Source organism: Lactuca saligna, chromosome 5 (assembly GCF_052625555.1).
Source record: "Lactuca saligna cultivar CGN05327 chromosome 5, ASM5262555v1, whole genome shotgun sequence".
Taxonomy (NCBI): domain Eukaryota; kingdom Viridiplantae; phylum Streptophyta; class Magnoliopsida; order Asterales; family Asteraceae; genus Lactuca; species Lactuca saligna.
Window position 1 is genome coordinate 5,119,527 of NC_136421.1, and position 21,318 is coordinate 5,140,844.

At 39.1% G+C, this 21,318-nt stretch overlaps 2 pseudogenes; both read left to right on the forward strand.

Moving 5' to 3' along the window:
- Nucleotides 1-13,482: 13,482 nt before the first annotated feature.
- Nucleotides 13,483-13,600, forward strand: LOC144999366 (5S ribosomal RNA; annotated as a pseudogene).
- Nucleotides 13,601-13,796: 196 nt separating this feature from the next.
- LOC144999365 (5S ribosomal RNA) lies at nucleotides 13,797-13,914 on the forward strand (annotated as a pseudogene).
- Nucleotides 13,915-21,318: the final 7,404 nt, after the last annotated feature.

The following is a 21,318-nucleotide window of genomic DNA, read 5'->3' on the forward strand; positions in this document are numbered from 1 at the left end:
TGCATGGCTTATGTGATATGTGTGTAGCTTTAATTAGCAAACAAGACATGTGTATGTGTGGTGTGTGGTATGCTCCGGGGCACTCACTAAGCATTTCGCTTACAGGTTGTTGATTTGTTTTAGGTACATATGAGCCCAAGGTCAAGGGCAAGGTGTGATGGCGCGGCGTGCACTCTATCTTTCTTCCATTGATACATTTTGGGGACACTCTGATGTTTATGAATAATATTGTATTGAATGTGGTTTTGAAAACAATTGTGTTTGGATTTCATGGTTATGCAAATGTTTTTGACTAATTAAAAATGAAAATTTTCTTTGCAAAATTTGGTTCGTTACAGTGTTGGGTTTTGATACGAAATACAAGTTTGTTTTTCATAAAAACCAGCAACATAAGACTTTAAAAATAACAAGTTTATTTTTAGTTCATAACAAAACCAAACCATCATGGATCCATTTATAGATGTTAGAATGAAATAAAAAATAACCACAAGATGTTTTAGAGATAACCTTTGAAGCCTTTGAACCCACTTGGTTTTGGGGTGTTAATGAAGATAGAAAAAATCAAAGAATATGACTTCTCTACAAGTATTCACCATCAAGAGTAAGGCACTTGGAATTATAGTTCCTTCTTGTATTCTTGAATGCCTTAAGCCTTTAAGTGCTTAACTCAAATAAGTACTAAAGAGAACAACTCAAGAGAGCTTCTAAACCACCAAAGCCAAGCACCAAACTTCAAAAGAAGAGAGCTTCTTCATGCTCATGATTTTTAGATAGAAATAAGGGAAGAAAGAAGTGTTTTACTCACACAAAATGCAAGCCTAATGCATCTCTTATATAGTCCATGAAAAGTAAGACCTAACCATTAAAATACTCTAAAGTAATGGCTAGCCTTTAGAAGCATGGGATACAAAGCTTGGAGGTTGAAAAGCAACCTCCATATTTGTTTTTAATTTCGGTCATACATTCTTAAAAGAGGAGGATTCTTTATTTTTTATAAACTTCAAGTTTATAAAATATAAACTTTTTCATTAGGTAAAAGACAAAAGAATCAAACTAGTCCAAAATATTGTGCATCACTTATTAATTCATATCATATGAAATAATAAATAGTTATACTCTCTTATACTTATTATTTTCGTAAAACAATAATTATTCCCTAATTAAAATACAAGAATCGACATTATTTATCAATAATCACATTAACAATAAATATACAAAATGTGACAACTTCATAAAGGTGTGAACCTATATACATTAGTTGATGTCTAGCAACGGCTATTGCCCCTAACAATATTTGAAGGGTGCCATCTCATCAACAGCCAATTCCAAGAGCTCTAAGCTACAATTGTTACTAAGGTGTGGTATCAATTATTCATTTGTCTCAGACATCATGCCGAACATGAGATATGGATCGCCATCAATCTCATTTAATGTTTAACTTTAACTAAGGCCTTAAATGTCTAGCTCTCAACGAATAAGAGGGACAAATGCCATCTCGTCTACATACGTCCATCAATGTAGTTCATGTCATACCCAATAATGGCCCTTATGACTGCCTTTTACAAAACAACATTAAACCATGTCAAAGCACAACAATTCCTACACTTCAAGTCCCAAATATGTATCCCATGTATAAGAATACAAAGATACAACCTTCATCAAAACATCACTCTTGGCTACGATCCATAAAGTGGTTTTGATGCAGGTCAAGTCCAATACTTATTCTACCAATCAAGTACCTATGAAGTTGGTAGCAACTCTTGCTAGTTTCATCTTCATTAAAATCAATCAATCCACTCATATTAGTCTTACCTCATAGATGTTTCCATAGTTATGAACGACTATGGACATTTAGAATAACCTAGTTATTCAAGGATTTAAACATGCTAATATAGAACACAAAAATTATTTAATGAATGAATCATATCCAATATCTCAACCCATTACAATATATGTTATCTTTATTGTTCCAATACCCAAATACTAAATTTCAATACATTTACTTATATCGACAAGGCCCTATAACAACAACTTGACTTTCATGCTTTAGCTAATGATGGAGCTTTGTCAAGTAGATTTGTCAAACTTGATTTGTGTAAACTTTGTGAATACAATCATTTTCAGTTTTATATATAACTCATATATAAAGAAAAACTATTGAGAATGAGTTAGATGCTTGAATATGACTTAGATACCAATACTTGTGTGATGGAATTACTCATAGTCATAATAAACTATACATAAAGCATCTTTGTACGTGGTTCTCCAAACCACGAGGTACTCTAACTATGATGTGTAACTATAATTAAAATCTACATTGAACCACAATGACACTATCCATGTAACTATCTCTTCATTCATAATGAGGACACACCCGATTGTGATTGAGAGTCGTCTCAGTCTATTTGAAAACTTAGGACATGTGTAACAACTTTAAACATAGATTTCTTCCGCGAAAAACTTAGAGTGTTCCTATAAGTCACACCATGACTTATACTTGTATTATACTGGTATCATTCGACATGCACTAAGCATACGACGCATTTGGCCTTTATGCATAATCATGACATGTATGATTAATCCAATTGCATCAACATATGGAATACAATCGTATTATCTAGTTCAAAAACATTTGTACTAGGATTTTGCTCAAAATCATGTCATGTGGTTTTTGACAATATGACTCTCTCAGAGTCCTTTATCTTAATCTCCTTTAAGATCCTTGACAATTAATGAAATTTTACTATCAATCATTCCAATGAATATTGATAGTTCTATAAGGATAGGCTAGACAGGACAGTTGGGAGGCATGACCATTTTGACCTATAATCTTTCTGAAATCCAACAACCAAACAAACGTGACCATTCTAGACATCTATCCCATAACTAAATGAATCAATATAATGAATTGGAATCACTAGTAAATCTTATTTATAGGTTCATAATAACGACTTATAACTATAAATATAAGTTACATTGAAAAGGCTAGAGTGTAGCTTAACTTACCGCGGTTTTAAAGAAAACTGGGAAATTTGCACTAGCAAAATTCCATATTGTAACGCCCGCAGATCCGGGCTAGTCAATTTAGAGGCAATAGGGGTCGAAAATGACTTTTCGACAAAAGATTATTTAGAATAAATAATCTTAACCAAATTGTAGAATATTTCACAAGGTTTCCGTACATATAAAGAACACCGAAATCCGAGTTATAACGAAAAAGTTATGGCCCGTCGAAGTTTTACGGCAAAACCGGCACGGCACCGGGAAGCGTAAATAGTGAATTTACGATAGAGCGAGATTTATCCTTAACAATCTAAACAAAAGTCGTAGAATATGTTAAACTAAGAGCGTCGATAAAAAGAACACCCAAATCTGACTTCGTATGAGGAAGTTATGATTTTTCTAAGATTCGGCTTAGCAGTGCACGTCCCGAAACTCGAATTTTAGTTCGAGCGGTTTTTGGCTTACGTGACCTAAATGAGAGTTCAATATCTCATTAATAGGAACTCAACGGTAAAAAGACAGATGAAAACGGAGTCGGTATGAATGAGTTACGAATTCTTCGCAGTCATTTAACAGTCTAAACGACTCGTACTGTTAAATTTAAGATCGGTCGAGAATTAGCCAACGGAGTCAAAATGAAAGTTGTAGATATTATTTTTACCTACGCGTGGATATAAAGAACGTCAAAAACGGAGGTCGTATGTGAAAGTTACGGATTTTAGAAGTCGGAAGTGTGTTGTGCGAAAATGGGTGATGTGGCACAATCTTGGCCATTGCTTTCTCCCCAAGTCTTGCCACTAGATGGTGACATGTGGCACCAAGTTCAGCCATTTTCACCCTATAAATACCACCTCTCCCACCCTCATTTTCTTCACACCTTTCCCATTCTTTCTTCTCTTTACTCTCTCTCTAGAACCTCTCTCTAGCCCCGAAATCCCCCGAAAAGCCTAGGGAACCTCCCTAGCACGAGGCGGAAGCCCCGGAGTGCTCGACGGCTCCGAGAAGAAGAGCTTTTCGGCTCGGAAACGCTGCTCCAAGCAAAGCCTGGTTTTCTATAAAACCCGCTGTAAGTGAGCCACGCCTACGCTATTTTTAATATAGTTTTTATTTAATTATATTAACGTTATTAAGAACATATAATAAATACTTGGGCTATTATTATGGGTTATGTAAGTATTTTTTTAACGCATATATAATAGTAATAATAGCTAGACTATTAATTAGTCTCGGCGAATAATAGACTAAAATCTATTGGTGATAATACTAGGTTTCGTCGAAGGAAATTATTTTAAAGTAAACGAAGCGTTGTGATGTACGTTTAGACTCAGGTCTCTTAAATTCTAAAACAGACTAAGCCTTCCTTCATGTTCTAATGTGATATAATCATACTTTAACATGTAGCATTTCTAGCTTCCAACGAGCGCGATACTTCTATTGATCGCTTTGATTTTTAATCGTTTGGTTTAAGTCGGACGCTATATCAAACTTGGTTCTCTGAACCACGTAACCTACTCATCGTAGTCGGACTCAAGGTGATATGACCACTAGGGTCGGGATAACAACAATCTTCTTAGTCATTACCGAAACAATGGTAACGGCATACTTGAATAAAACGAAATATATTACTGGCTTCTTGGTAACCTTTGTGACTTTCCCTGATCCAAGTGTGAGTCCTGTGCTTCCGGTAGTATAGGCCTCTACTACCATTCACACCTACTCATACTCGTCCCAAGTATTGTCCCGCAGTTTTTCCAAGTCACCATACAAGAAAACCATACAACAACTTAACAGATCAGATAAAAAAACAAAGGTTTTATATTATTTCTTAAAACTGTTACATAGGTGTTCAAGTTCACCCTAGACTATGCCTCTAACGGGCTACATCGTGAGGTACTATCTACACGATTACTCCATAACTCGATCCTCGGATGTCAAGCCTTCACTCTTGAATCCTTGCATTGCCATCTGCTTCGTCAAGGATCATTTGAAATGCTCTCGCCTTTGGCTTTGGTGGAACATTTGGATTTGTAGCCCCTTCTCACTTTGGGCAGTCTTGTTTAAAGTGTCCTTCTTCTCCACACTTAAAGCAGACTTCTCTCTTGGTTGTGCATTCGCTGGCGTAATGACCAGTCTTCCCGCATTTAAAGCATGTCGTATATTTAGCGCATTTCCCGATGTGCTTCTTTCTACACTTGTCACACCATTGCGTTCCTTCTTCAAACTTCGAGAATTTTCTCTTCTCGCTGGACCTTGAAGATCCTTCAAACTTTCTCTTCTCGCCAACCTCCATCTTGCTGGAGGCTCTTCCCTTGATCATATCTTCGACAGACTTGGCAGCCCAGATAGCTGCCTCTAGAGTAGGTGCTTGACGCACTGGCACCGCGTACTCCCATGGAAGTCCTCTTGCGTACTTGTCGATTTTCGTCAGCTCATCCGGAACAAGACGCAAGGCGAACTCCATCTTCTCTGTGAAGTTGTTGGTGTATTCATCGATTGACATGCTTCCCTTCTTCAGGGTTAGAAACTGGTTCTCTAGCTCAAGCAGGTTTTGAGCTGAGCAGTACTTTCGTTTGAATTGCACCATAAATTCTGCCCATGTCAGTTGCAGAGGCTCATTAGGGCTCAGAGTCTTCCCCAAGGTATTCCACCAACGTACAACGCCTCCTCGAAACTGACGCACTGCAAATGTGGTCTGTAGCTTCCCTCTACAACCGCATGTCATGAAGGCTAACTCCATCTCCGAGATCCAATCCATGACCCCGATCGGATCCTCCTTTCCAGTGAAAGTCGATGGCTTGCAAGTCAGAAAATCCTTGTACTTGCATCCATTCCTCTCGACCTCGTCATCTTGGTTGTTTTATCGAACTATTGGTGGGTTGACTTGACCAACAGTCCCACTGTAGTTTCCTTCCTCAGTCTGCCATTCGTTCAACTCGGGCTGTTCGATCTGAATAGTGGCTTCCTCACGATTTTGCTGGAGCAAACGTCTAGTTTCCTCCATTTGACGATCCAACATCGCTTGGATCATCACTTGCACTCCGGCCATTGTGACTGGCTCAGCGGCGGCTTCCATCACCGGTATTTGCTCAATCACTGGGGGTTGGTTTCTGTTCCCATTTGCATTCACGTTTCCGCTACGGGTTCTTCCCATCTTGATCTATACACCGAATAAGGTGAATCTAGATTTTTACTTAGGATTGACGGTTAAATCATCCTTATCACTCCGAAACGTTTATATGCTAGTTCTAATATCGTAGTCGTACGTTTAGAATCCTAAACACATAAGGTTTCCAGATCCGGTCGGCAACAGACCATAGATCCGAACAACTAACAGCATATCAGGCACAAGTATTTAGCACATAAAAGCATTTTAGGCATAATTCCTAAAATAAGCTAGTGCTCACACCTCACAGTCATCGTTTAGCATTCTAAGTTTAAGTCTAGAAATAAATCCATATTCCTAGTTCGCTTAAACTAATGCTCTGATACCAACTGTGACATCCCCAAAATCACGGCCCGAAAAGACCGATTTTGTTTATGCTTTATAAAAATCAGAGTACTTCATTTTATAAAAAGGTTGCGGAATTTGTTCCCAGAAAAACATGGTAAATAGGTTATTAAAACATTTTCGAAGAAACGTATTATTTCATTTTAAAACATTTGGGATCTCATCGTTAATACAGGAACATAAGCATAAACAGAACTTACAATTATTCACACTAGTGGTCTACATCTCTTTAAATCTCTCAGTGTAATGTCACTTCATATCAACACCTGTGGTATAAATAAACTGAGTGGGTCAGGTTGGGAAACCTGGTGAGCACATAGGGATTTCAATCCCACAATGTTATACCATATATATAGTCTAAAATTCACAAAATATACAATTTCACCATACATATATATAAACAACTCTTATCCCACCCCGTCGATCCTCGCAACGAGGCTATCCATACTCTCGGACCTAAGATTAGTCGTTTTACCTACTCCATACTCTCGGATCAGAAATGAACGAATTTACCAAATCCATACTCTCAGACTAGGGACGAATGACTAATCCATACTCTCGGATTAAAGATGAATGATTATGCCTAATCCATACTCTCGGACTAGGGACAATAGCTAATCCATACTCTCGGATTAACGACGAATGATTATGCCTAATCCATATTCTCGGACTAGGGACAATGACTATGTCTAATCCATACTCCCGGATAAGTGACATATACTAACTTCTATTCTCTGAGTTTAACTCACTTGTACTCGTAAGAATATACTACCCAATATTCCTCATATTTAATTTAGGTCTACTCTTTATCCTAAATTATCAAATATAATCAGGTATGTTCTTTAACACGAATTTCAAGCAACATCAATTAACTCGCACATAAACATATAATTAATACTTCAATCAATACTTATATTAAAATCATGTTCATGAAAGGGACTATGCACTCACCTGAGAAGGTGGTGACTCGGTACTCGGACAGCGCTTCATTTACTTTAAAATAATTTCCTTCGACGAAACCTAGTATTATCACCAATAGATTTTAGTCTATTATTCGCCGAGACTAATTAATAGTCTAGCTATTATTACTATTATATAAGCGTAAAAAAAATACTTATATAACCCATAATAATAACCCAAGTATTTATTATATGCTCTTAATAACGTTAATATAATTAAATAAAAACTATATTAAAAATAGCGTAGGCGTAGCTCACTTACAACGGGTTTTATAGAAAACCAGACTTTGCTTGGAGCAGCGTTTCCGAGCCGAAAAGCTCTTCTTCTCGGAGCCGTCGAGCACTCCGGGGCTTCCGCCTCGTGCTAGGGAGGTTCCCTAGGCTTTTCGGGGGATTTCGGGGCTAGAGAGAGGTTCTAGAGAGAGAGTAAAGAGAAGAAAGAATGGGAAAGGTGTGAAGAAAATGAGGGTGGGAGAGGTGGTATTTATAGGGTGAAAATGGCTGAACTTGGTGCCACATGTCACCATCTAGTGGCAAGACTTGGGGAGAAAGCAATGGCCAAGATTGTGCCACATCACCCATTTTCGCACAACACACTTCCGACTTCTAAAATCCGTAACTTTCACATACGACCTCCGTTTTTGACGTTCTTTATATCCACGCGTAGGTAAAAATAATATCTACAACTTTCATTTTGACTCCATCGGCTAATTCTCGACCGATATTAAATTTAACAGTACGAGGCGTTTAGACTGTTAAATGACCGCGAAGAATTCGTAACTCCTTCATACGGACTCCGTTTTCGTCTGTCTTTTTACCGTTGAGTTCCTATTAATGAGATCTTCAACTCTCATTTATTTCACGTAAGCCAAAAACCGCTCGAACTAAAATTCGAGTTTTGGGTTGTACACTGCTAAGACGAATCTTAGAAAAATCATAACTTCCTCATACGAAGTCAGATTTGGGCGTTCTTTTTATCGACACTCTTAGTTTAACATATTCTACGACTTTTGTTTAGATTGCTAAGGCTAAAAAGTCTTCTATCGTAAATTCACTATTTATGTCTTCCGGTGCCGTGTCGGTTTTGCCGTAAAACTTCGGCGGGCCATAACTTCTTCGTTATAACTCGGATTTCGGCGTTCTTTATATGTACGGAAACCTTGTGACATATTCTAAAACTTGGTTAAGACTATTCATTCTAAATAATCTTTTGTCGAAAAGTCATTTTTGACCCCTATTGCCTCTAAATTAACTAGCCCGGATCTGCGGGCGTTACAATTATCTCCCCCTTAGGATGATTACGTCCCGGAATCATCAACGAAACAAGGATCGTATAATGACTCCATACGTCATCTCTTCATTCTAGGTAATAATTATAACTTCTTTATTCCTTCAAGTCTATCTCTTAGACTTATTGACTGTAAGCAGTACTTGATCGTGCACCTGCTCTCTACCTCATATTAGACTCCAAATTATGACCTATCATCATGTGATGTACGTTTAGACTCAGATCTCTTAAATTCTAAAACAGACTAAGCCTTCCTTCATGTTCTAATGTGATATAATCATACTTTAACATGTAGCATTTCTAGCTTCCAACGAGCGCGATACTTCTATTGATCACTTTGATTTTTAATCGTTTGGTTTAAGTCGGACGCTATATCAAACTTGGTTCTCTGAACCACGTAACCTACTCATCGTAGTCGGACTCAAGGTGATATGACCACTAGGGTCGGGATAACAACAATCTTCTTAGTCATTACCGAAACAATGGTAACGGCATACTTGAATAAAACGAAATCAATTACTGGCTTCTTGATAACCTTTGTGACTTTCCCTGATCCAAGTGTGAGTCCTGTGCTTCCGGTAGTATAGGCCTCTACTACCATTCACACCTACTCATACTCGTCCCAAGTATTGTCCCGCAGTTTTTCCAAGTCACCATACAAGAAAACCATACAACAACTTAACAGATCAGATAAAAAAACAAAGGTTTTATATTATTTCTTAAAACTGTTACATAGGTGTTCAAGTTCACCCTAGACTATGCCTCTAACGGGCTACATCGTGAGGTACTATCTACACGATTACTCCATAACTCGATCCTCGGATGTCAAGCCTTCACTCTTGAATCCTTGCATTGCCATCTGCTTCGTCAAGGATCATTTGAAATGCTCTCGCCTTTGGCTTTGGTGGCACATTTGGATTTGTAGCCCCTTCTCACTTTGGGCAGTCTTGTTTAAAGTGTCCTTCTTCTCCACACTTAAAGCAGACTTCTCTCTTGGTTGTGCATTCGCTGGCGTAATGACCAGTCTTCCCGCATTTAAAGCATGTCGTATATTTAGCGCATTTCCCGATGTGCTTCTTTCTACACTTGTCACACCATTGCGTTCCTTCTTCAAACTTCGAGAATTTTCTCTTCTCGCTGGACCTTGAAGATCCTTCAAACTTTCTCTTCTCGCCAACCTCCATCTTGCTGGAGGCTCTTCCCTTGATCATATCTTCGACAGACTTGGCAACCCAGATAGCTGCCTCTAGAGTAGGTGCTTGACGCACTGGCACCGCGTACTCCCATGGAAGTCCTCTTGCGTACTTGTCGATTTTCGTCAGCTCATCCGGAACAAGACGCAAGGCGAACTCCATCTTCTCTGTGAAGTTGTTGGTGTATTCATCGATTGACATGCTTCCCTTCTTCAGGGTTAGAAACTGGTTCTCTAGCTCAAGCAGGTTTTGAGCTGAGCAGTACTTTCGTTTGAATTGCACCATAAATTCTGCCCATGTCAGTTGCAGAGGCTCATTAAAGCTCAGAGTCTTCCCCAAGGTATTCCACCAACGTACAACGCCTCCTCGAAACTGACGCACTGCAAATGTGGTCTGTAGCTTCCCTCTACAACCGCATGTCATGAAGGCTAACTCCATCTCCGAGATCCAATCCATGACCCCGATCGGATCCTCCTTTCCAGTGAAAGTCGATGGCTTGCAAGTCAGAAAATCCTTGTACTTGCATCCATTCCTCTCGACCTCGTCATCTTGGTTGTTTTATCGAACTATTGGTGGGTTGACTTGACCAACAGTCCCACTGTAGTTTCCTTCCTCAGTCTGCCATTCGTTCAACTCGGGCTGTTCGATCTGAATAGTGGCTTCCTCACGATTTTGCTGGAGCAAACGTCTAGTTTCCTCCATTTGACGATCCAACATCGCTTGGATCATCACTTGCACTCCGGCCATTGTGACTGGCTCAGCGGCGGCTTCCATCACCGGTATTTGCTCAATCACTGGGGGTTGGTTTCTGTTCCCATTTGCATTCACGTTTCCGCTACGGGTTCTTCCCATCTTGATCTATACACCGAATAAGGTGAATCTAGATTTTTACTTAGGATTGACGGTTAAATCATCCTTATCACTCCGAAACGTTTATATGCTAGTTCTAATATCGTAGTCGTACGTTTAGAATCCTAAACACATAAGGTTTCCAGATCCGGTCGGCAACAGACCATAGATCCGAACAACTAACAGCATATCAGGCACAAGTATTTAGCACATAAAAGCATTTTAGGCATAATTCCTAAAATAAGCTAGTGCTCACACCTCACAGTCATCGTTTAGCATTCTAAGTTTAAGTCTAGAAATAAATCCATATTCCTAGTTCGCTTAAACTAATGCTCTGATACCAACTGTGACATCCCCAAAATCACGGCCCGAAAAGACCGATTTTGTTTATGCTTTATAAAAATCAGAGTACTTCATTTTATAAAAAGGTTGCGGAATTTGTTCCCAGAAAAACATGGTAAATAGGTTATTAAAACATTTTCGAAGAAACGTATTATTTCATTTTAAAACATTTGGGATCTCATCGTTAATACAGGAACATAAGCATAAACAGAACTTACAATTATTCACACTAGTGGTCTACATCTCTTTAAATCTCTCAGTGTAATGTCACTTCATATCAACACCTGTGGTATAAATAAACTGAGTGGGTCAGGTTGGGAAACCTGGTGAGCACATAGGGATTTCAATCCCACAATGTTATACCATATATATAGTCTAAAATTCACAAAATATACAATTTCACCATACATATATATAAACAACTCTTATCCCACCCCGTCGATCCTCGCAACGAGGCTATCCATACTCTCGGACCTAAGATTAGTCGTTTTACCTACTCCATACTCTCGGATCAGAAATGAACGAATTTACCAAATCCATACTCTCAGACTAGGGACGAATGACTAATCCATACTCTCGGATTAAAGATGAATGATTATGCCTAATCCATACTCTCGGACTAGGGACAATAGCTAATCCATACTCTCGGATTAACGACGAATGATTATGCCTAATCCATATTCTCGGACTAGGGACAATGACTATGTCTAATCCATACTCCCGGATAAGTGACATATACTAACTTCTATTCTCTGAGTTTAACTCACTTGTACTCGTAAGAATATACTACCCAATATTCCTCATATTTAATTTAGGTCTACTCTTTATCCTAAATTATCAAATATAATCAGGTATGTTCTTTAACACGAATTTCAAGCAACATCAATTAACTCGCACATAAACATATAATTAATACTTCAATCAATACTTATATTAAAATCATGTTCATGAAAGGGACTATGCACTCACCTGAGAAGGTGGTGACTCGGTACTCGGACAGCGCTTCATTTACTTTAAAATAATTTCCTTCGACGAAACCTAGTATTATCACCAATAGATTTTAGTCTATTATTCGCCGAGACTAATTAATAGTCTAGCTATTATTACTATTATATAAGCGTAAAAAAAATACTTATATAACCCATAATAATAACCCAAGTATTTATTATATGCTCTTAATAACGTTAATATAATTAAATAAAAACTATATTAAAAATAGCGTAGGCGTAGCTCACTTACAACGGGTTTTATAGAAAACCAGACTTTGCTTGGAGCAGCGTTTCCGAGCCGAAAAGCTCTTCTTCTCGGAGCCGTCGAGCACTCCGGGGCTTCCGCCTCGTGCTAGGGAGGTTCCCTAGGCTTTTCGGGGGATTTCGGGGCTAGAGAGAGGTTCTAGAGAGAGAGTAAAGAGAAGAAAGAATGGGAAAGGTGTGAAGAAAATGAGGGTGGGAGAGGTGGTATTTATAGGGTGAAAATGGCTGAACTTGGTGCCACATGTCACCATCTAGTGGCAAGACTTGGGGAGAAAGCAATGGCCAAGATTGTGCCACATCACCCATTTTCGCACAACACACTTCCGACTTCTAAAATCCGTAACTTTCACATACGACCTCCGTTTTTGACGTTCTTTATATCCACGCGTAGGTAAAAATAATATCTACAACTTTCATTTTGACTCCATCGGCTAATTCTCGACTGATATTAAATTTAACAGTACGAGGCGTTTAGACTGTTAAATGACCGCGAAGAATTCGTAACTCCTTCATACGGACTCCGTTTTCGTCTGTCTTTTTACCGTTGAGTTCCTATTAATGAGATCTTCAACTCTCATTTATTTCACGTAAGCCAAAAACCGCTCGAACTAAAATTCGAGTTTTGGGTTGTACACTGCTAAGACGAATCTTAGAAAAATCATAACTTCCTCATACGAAGTCAGATTTGGGCGTTCTTTTTATCGACACTCTTAGTTTAACATATTCTACGACTTTTGTTTAGATTGCTAAGGCTAAAAAGTCTTCTATCGTAAATTCACTATTTATGTCTTCCGGTGCCGTGTCGGTTTTGCCGTAAAACTTCGGCGGGCCATAACTTCTTCGTTATAACTCGGATTTCGGCGTTCTTTATATGTACGGAAACCTTGTGACATATTCTAAAACTTGGTTAAGACTATTCATTCTAAATAATCTTTTGTCGAAAAGTCATTTTTGACCCCTATTGCCTCTAAATTAACTAGCCCGGATCTGCGGGCGTTACAATTAAAGTGGGTTAGATCTGATCCCACATCGGCTGGGAAGGAGAACTAAGCATTCCTTATAAGGGGTGTGGATACCTTCCCTATCACAACGCGTTTTAAATCCGTGAGGGCAGCAGATCCCATAAGAACTCTGCAGTTAAGCGTGCTCGGGCGGGAGTAGTACCAGGATGGGTGACCCCCTGGGAAGTCCTCGTGCCGAGTGGCCCAAAGCGGACAATATTGTGATACGTGCCAGAGGGGGATGTTACAAATGGTATCAGAGCTAGGGCACGGGTCGATGTGTTCGACGGGGACGTCGAACCCTATAATGGGGGGTGAAAGTGGGTTAGATCTGATCCCACATCGGCTGGGAAGGAGAACTAAACATTCCTTATAAGGGGTGTGGATACCTTCCCTATCACAACGCGTTTTAAAGCCGTGAGGGCAACAGATCCCATAAGAACTCTGTAGTTAAGCGTGCTTGGGCGGGAGTAGTACCAGGATGGGTGACCCCCTGGGAAGTCCTCGTGCCGAGTGGCCCAAAGCGGACAATATTGTGATACGTGCCAGAGGGGGATGTTACACAATCCTAAGTAAAGATCTAGATTCACCTTATTCGGTGTATAGATCAAGATGGCAAGAACCCGTAGCGGAAACGTGAATGCAAATGGGAACCAAAACCAACCCCCAGTGATTGAGCAAATACCGGTTATGGTAGCCGCTGCTGAGCCAATAACGATGGCCAGAGTGCAAGCGATGATCCAGGAAATGTTGGATCATCAAATGGAGGAAACCAGACGTTTGATCCAGCAAAATCGAGAGGAAGCGACTATTCAGATCGAACGTCCCGAGTTGAATGAAGGGCAGACTGAGGAGGAGAACTACAGTGGGATTGTTGGTCAAGTCAACCCACCAATAGTTCGACAAAACAACCACGACGACGAAGTCGAGAGGAATGGATGCAAGTACAAGGATTTTCTAACTTGCAAGCCATCGACTTTCACTGGAAAGGAGGATCCGATCGGGGTCATGGATTGGATCTCGGAGATGGAATTAGCTTTCATGACGTGCGGTTGCAAGGGAAAACAACAGACCACATTTGCAGTGCGTCAATTTAGAGGAGGTGTTGTACGTTGGTGGAATACCTTGGGGAAGACTCTGAGCCCCAATGAGCTCCTGCAACTGACATGGGTAGAATTTCTGGTGCAATTCAAACGTAGGTATTGCTCAGCCCAAAATCTGCTCGAGCTAGAAAACCAATTCCTTACCTTGAAGAAAGGAAACATGTCTATTGATATATACACCAACAACTTCAAAGAGAAGATGGAGTTCGCATTACGTCTTGTTCCAGATGAGCTGACGAAAGTTGACAAGTATGCAAAAGGACTTCCATGGGAGTACACGGTGCAAGTGCGTCAGGCACCTACTTTGGAGGCAACTATCTGGGCTGCCAAGTCGGTTGAGGAGATGATCAAGGGAAGAGCCGCCAACAAGACCGAGGTTGGCGAAAAGAGAAAGTTTGAGGGGTCTGCGAAGCCCGATGAGAGAAGCAAGTCCAGTACAAGGAAGTTTAGAGGAGGAGGGAGTGAAGAAAGATGGTGCGAGAAGTGTAAAAAGAAACACTTTGGAAAATGCGGTGAGGAGGTGACTTGTTTCAAGTGTGGGAAGCATGGGCACTATGCCAACGAGTGTAAATTCAACAAAAGGGTGTGTTATGAATGTAACGAGGAAGGGCACTTCAAGCAAGATTGCCCAAAGAGAGAAGAGGCTACAAAGCCAAATGTGCCGCCAAAACCAAAGGCAAGAGCATTTCAAATGATCCTTGACGAAGCAGCTGACGATGCAAGGAATCAGGAGTAAGGATGGATATATAGAGATCGAGTCATGAAGAAGCTATATAGATAGTGTCACATGATGTAGCCTATTAGAGGCATAATCTAGGGAGAACTTGAACACCCATGTAATCATTTCAAGTAATAAAATAAAACCTTCGTTTTGTTATCTAATGTGTTGAATGATTGTGTGATTTGCTGCATGGTGACTTGGGAAACTGCGGGACAATACTTGGGACGAGTATGAGTAGGTGTGAATGGTAGTAGAGGCCTATACTACCGGAAGCACAGGACTCACACTTGGATCAGGGAAAGTCACAAGGTTACCAAGAAGCCAGTAATTGATTTCGTTTTATTCAAGTATGCCGTTACCATTGTTTCGGTAATGACTAAGAAGATTGTTGTTATCCCAACCCTAGTGGTCATGTCACATTGAGTCCGACTACGATGAGTAGGTTACGTGGTTTAGAGAACCAAGTTTGATGTAGCGTCCGACTTTAACCAAACAACTGAAATCAAAGCGACCAATAGAAGTATCGGCTCAATGCTAAAGAAGTTGGTAGTTAGAAATGCTACATGTTAAAGTGTGATTATATCACATTAGAACGCGAAGGAAGGCATAGTTTATTTCAGAATTTAACTCTAAAAGACCTAAGTCTAAACGAGCATCACATGATGATACGTCGTAATCTGGAGTCTAACCTGAAGAAGATAGCAGGTGCACAATTAAGTACTACTTACAGACAATAAGTCTAAAAGATAGACTCGAAGGAATAAAGAAGTTATAATTATTACCTAGGATGAAGAGATGACGTATGGAGTCATTATACGAGCCCTGTTTCGTTGATGATTCCGGGACGTAATCATCCTAAGGGGGAGATAATTGTAACGCCCGCAGATCAGGGCTAGTCAATTTAGAGACAATAGGGGTCGAAAATGACTTTTCGACAAAAGATTATTTAGAATAAATAATCTTAACCAAACTATAGAATATGTCACAAGGTTTCCTTACATATAAAGAACGCCGAAATCCGAGTTATAACGAAGAAGTTATGGCCCGTCAAAGTTTTACGGCAAAACCGGCACGGCACCGGGAAGCGTAAATAGTGAATTTACGATAGAGCGAGATTTATCCTTAGCAATATAAACAAAAGTCGTATAATATGTTAAACTAAGAGCGTCGATAAAAAGAACACCCAAATCTGACTTCGTATGAGGAAGTTATGATTTTTCTAAGATTCGGCTTAGCAGTGCACGTCCCGAAACTCGAATTTTAGTTCGAGCGGTTTTTGTCTTATGTGACCTAAATGAGAGTTCAATATCTCATTAATAGGAACTCAACGGTAAAAAGACAGATGAAAACGGAGTCGGTATGAAGGAGTTACGAATTCTTCGCAGTCATTTAATAGTCTAAACGACTCGTACTGTTAAATTTAAGATCGGTCGAGAATTAGCTGACGGAGTCAAAATGAAAGTTGTAGATATTATTTTTACCTACGCGTGGATATAAAGAACGTCAAAAACGGAGGTCGTATGTGAAAGTTACGGATTTTAGAAGTCGGAAGTGTGTTGTGCGAAAATGGGTGATGTGGCACAATCTTGGCCATTGCTTTCTCCCCAAGTCTTGCCACTAGATGGTGACATGTGGCACCAAGTTCATCCATTTTCACCCTATAAATACCACCTCTCCCACCCTCATTTTCTTCACACCTTTCCCATTCTTTCTTCTCTTTACTCTCTCTCTCTCTAGAACCTCTCTCTAGCCCCGAAATCCTCCGAAAAGCCTAGGGAACCTCCCTAGCACGAGGCGGAATCCCCGAAGTGCTCGACGACTCCGAGAAGAAGAGCTTTTCGGCTCGGAAACGCTGCTCCAAGCAAAGTCTGATTTTCTATAAAACCCGCTGTAAGTGAGCTACGCCTACGCTATTTTTAATATAGTTTTTATTTAATTATATTAACGTTATTAAGAACATATAATAAATACTTGGGATATTATTATGGGTTATATAATTATTTTTTTTAACGCATATATAATAGTAATAATAGCTAGACTATTAATTAGTCTCGGCGAATAATAGACTAAAATCTATTGGTGATAATACTAGGTTTCGTCGAAGGAAATTATTTTAAAGTAAACGAAGCGTTGTCCGAGTACCGAGTCACCACCTTCTCAGGTGAGTGCATGGTCCCTTTCATCTTACACATAGATATGAAGTATTTATTATATAATTTACGTGTTGTGAGTGCATGGTCCCTTTCATCTTACACATAGATATGAAGTATTTATTATATAATTTACGTGTTGTGAGTGCATGGTCCCTTTCATCTTACACATAGATATGAAGTATTTATTATATAATTTACGTGTTGTGAGTGCATGGTCTCTTTCATCTTACACATAGATATGAAGTATTTTAATATAAATTACGTGTTATGTGTGCATATTGTCTGAATACTTGTTGTCTATGCTGGTGAAAGATTTTTATACATGTTTTAAATGATGTAAACTGTATAAAGTATTTTATATCTACAAAATATGTTGGGTAAAACATGGGTAGATGAATGATGATGGATAAAAGCTGAAATAGAGGAACATTACTAGTACAGACCTAGTGCTCTATAGGTATACATTGGCAGCAGTGGACCTAGTACCCTATAGATGAGCACTGGCAGCTGCGCCACAACCCGTAGATGATTTAGATCTACGGTAAACATCCTAGCAGCTGCGCTCTAAGGATAGTATCGGCAGCTGCGCCTAATAGGGAGCCTTATGACCATGACAGTAGTGTTTAAAGGTCAATACCGGCAGAAGCGCCTCATAGAAAATGTCCTAATTCTGGCAGCTGAGCCTAAGTGACAATATTAGCAGCTGCGCTTGACCAATGTGTCATTGGCAACAATGGACTTCATGTTGTTTCCTTAGGATGATCCTTAGGAATGAATGAATGAGAAATAGCTGATTCTTAGGGTAGATCCTTAAGAATAAAGAAGATAATGGGGATGGGTAATTGGGTTGATTGTTTGATTGTTTAAACATAATAATTATATTATTGTGGGTTGAAAACCCTATGTACTCACCAGGTTTCCCAACCTGACCCACTCAGTTTATTTATATCACAGGTGTTGATATGAAGCGACATTACACTGAGATATTTAAAGAGATGTAGATCACTAGTGTAAATAATTGTAAGTTCTATTTATGCTTATGTTTCTGTATTAACGATGACGTCCCAAACGTTTTAAAATGAAATAAATACGTTTCTTCGAAAATGTTTTAATAACGTATTTACCATGTTTTTTCTGGGAACAAATTCCGCAACATTTTTATAAAATGAAGTACTCTGATTTTTATAAAGCATAAACAAAATCGGTCTTTTCTGGCCGTGAAAATGGGGATGTCACACATACTGATAGCTACTAGATGTTGGGCTCCTAGGGACTTCTAAACTTGCCAGGATATTCTAACTACTAAGGAAAGATTTGGACCAAAGGATGTGAAATCAATATATATATATATATATATATATATATATATATATATATATATATATATATATATAAAGAGAGAGAGAGAGAAAGAAAGATCTGGAAGTGTGAGGAATGGTTGAACATAAATGAGCTATTTATAGGTTGGTTATCGACCAGGCATGTTGTGCAAGGGCCATGAATGATGCGCACAAGGCAGATGTTGCTCACCAGGCTTGCTGACATGTGGCAACTTTCTATAGGGGTGACGTGGCTAGCTTCGGGTGTAAGTTATGTGCGTCGCGTGCCGATTTTTAGATTTTAAAAATTACGTAACTTCTTTATACGAGCTCCATTTTCAACGTTCTTTATATCCACAGAAAGCTCTTGACCCAATCTACAACTTTCTTTTAGACTCATTCAACAAATTTTGACTTCATTTATAAAGATATATTTTTAATAGTCTTAGACTAAAAGTCTGTTAAAAATTCATAATTATCTCATCTGACACCCAATCTCGAATGTCTTTGAATCGAAGGAATACTAACAACGAGATCTTCAACTCTCATTTAGATTGTTTTGGCTAACAGTCTACCAATCTAAAATTCGATATCAGTGCGCATACTGTTGCGCTGAATTTTAGAAAAAACATAACTTCCTCTATTCAAGTCAGATTTAGACGGTACCTATACGCATGAATTAGCTTTTATGATATCTACGAATTTTATTTAGATTATTAAGGATAATAATCATCCTAACTCCGATTTGCTATTTACGATATTGTAGCATGTGCCGGTTTGAACATGAAACTTCAACGCGTCACAACTCATCCATTATCAATCTGTTTTGAGCGCTCCTTATACCTCCAAAATCCTTATTACGACTATTTTATCTCACTCATAGGCTATTCTTCATAATATTTAATCTATTTAGATGTGAATTGTATCCCTATTTTATTATGTAGCTATAAACACACAATGTATGTATAGATACATACATACATACATACATACATACATACATACAAATACCACATAATAATCAAATAACCCTCTTTTATTAACCTTAAAAGATTATAATTATTGGCCCTAACCACTTCATCATATTTATTAATATCTAGTGGGAAATGCACGCGTTACGCTCTGGTGGAGACCCTTCCGCTGCCCATTAGTGCTGATCGATCCCTATCACTGGGTGCATCCCCTGTTGTTAGGGACGAGGGTCCTGGTCCTCAAGTTGATTAGACTTTAGTGGATGCCCTCGTTGAGGGTGTTTCTCGCGACGATCCCCTGCCTTCGAATTCTGAAGATCAACAACCAATGAGGTGACAGTTGGTGGCGGTCATGCAATTACCAAGCGATGACTAGCTTTGGTAGACTCCCCTCTTGCCGAAGATGTTAGTGCTAGTACCATTGGAAAACATCTTCACAAGAGACACAACGTGGACTTCTTGTTGAGGGAGTCTAATGTAACACTCGTGTTTCTAGGCTAAGCACTAAATATAATGTAATAGTCTAGGTTAACCTTTATAACTCATTTTGAAGTAATAAAGAGGAATTATGTGGATATTATGTGAATTATGTGTTTATTTGCTTATTTATTATAATTTAATGAATTAAGAATAAAAATGAGTGTCGAAAATAAATATTTGATAAAGACGATATTTATGTAGAAAGTTGTAGTGGTTGAAATAAGGATTCTTGTGATATAAAGAATACCGAAATCTGAGTTATAACAAAGAAGTTATGACATGTCGAAGTTTCGCGATAGAATCGACACAGCGTTATGTGACGTAAAAAGTCAATTTTCGTTAAAGTGCTTTTTATCCTTAGTTAACTAACCGAAAATCGTAGAATACATTAAACCGAGAGCGTCTATAAAAAGAATGTCCAAATCTGACTTCGTATGAAGAAGTTATGATTTTTCAAAGTTTTGACTTAGCAGTATGCAGCCCAAAACTCGAATCAACGCCTCACGTTGAATACTGATGTGATGACTAAAAGCTAAGGATACGAAGGATCAATTGGCACCCGAGTCAAATAATAACAAAGTATGTAACGACCCGTTCCCGGTATGTTGATTTATTGGTAATTATAGTGAGTTTTTCAAGAGGGACTCGGCGAGTTCTAGCCCGACTCGCCGAGTAGGGTCGCGCCTGAGGGCACGCGTGAGCCGGGGACTCGGCGAGTCCATATCCTTGACTCGGCGAGTCCATCTGTCTGGGTGAAACCCTAAAATCCCCGGGTTGCCCACTATTTATACCACCTTATAGCCCCCATCCTCGCCTCCCTCACCCTGAGAACGCAGTGTTAGAACCCTAATCCTCCCTTGAAGAGCTTATATGTGTTTTGGTGCCATTTTGTGAAGGTGTGAAGAAGGAGAAGAAGGAAGAAGCAAGGAGAAGTGTTGTAGTGCAAAGATCCAAGGCCAAATCAGAGTTAATTGAGGTATTTTCGGAGTTCCATCTTGTTATATGCTTTAAACTTCCATTAGAGCTCTCCTAAGAGCTAGTTGATGCTTGTTCCAAGCCTTACACTTGCATGAACGTCTTATTAAGTCGAAATAGCTATGGATCTGAATGTTGGGGTGTTGTAGAGCCAAGATCTACTGTCTTTTTGGAGTTATATTGCATGATAACCATAGATC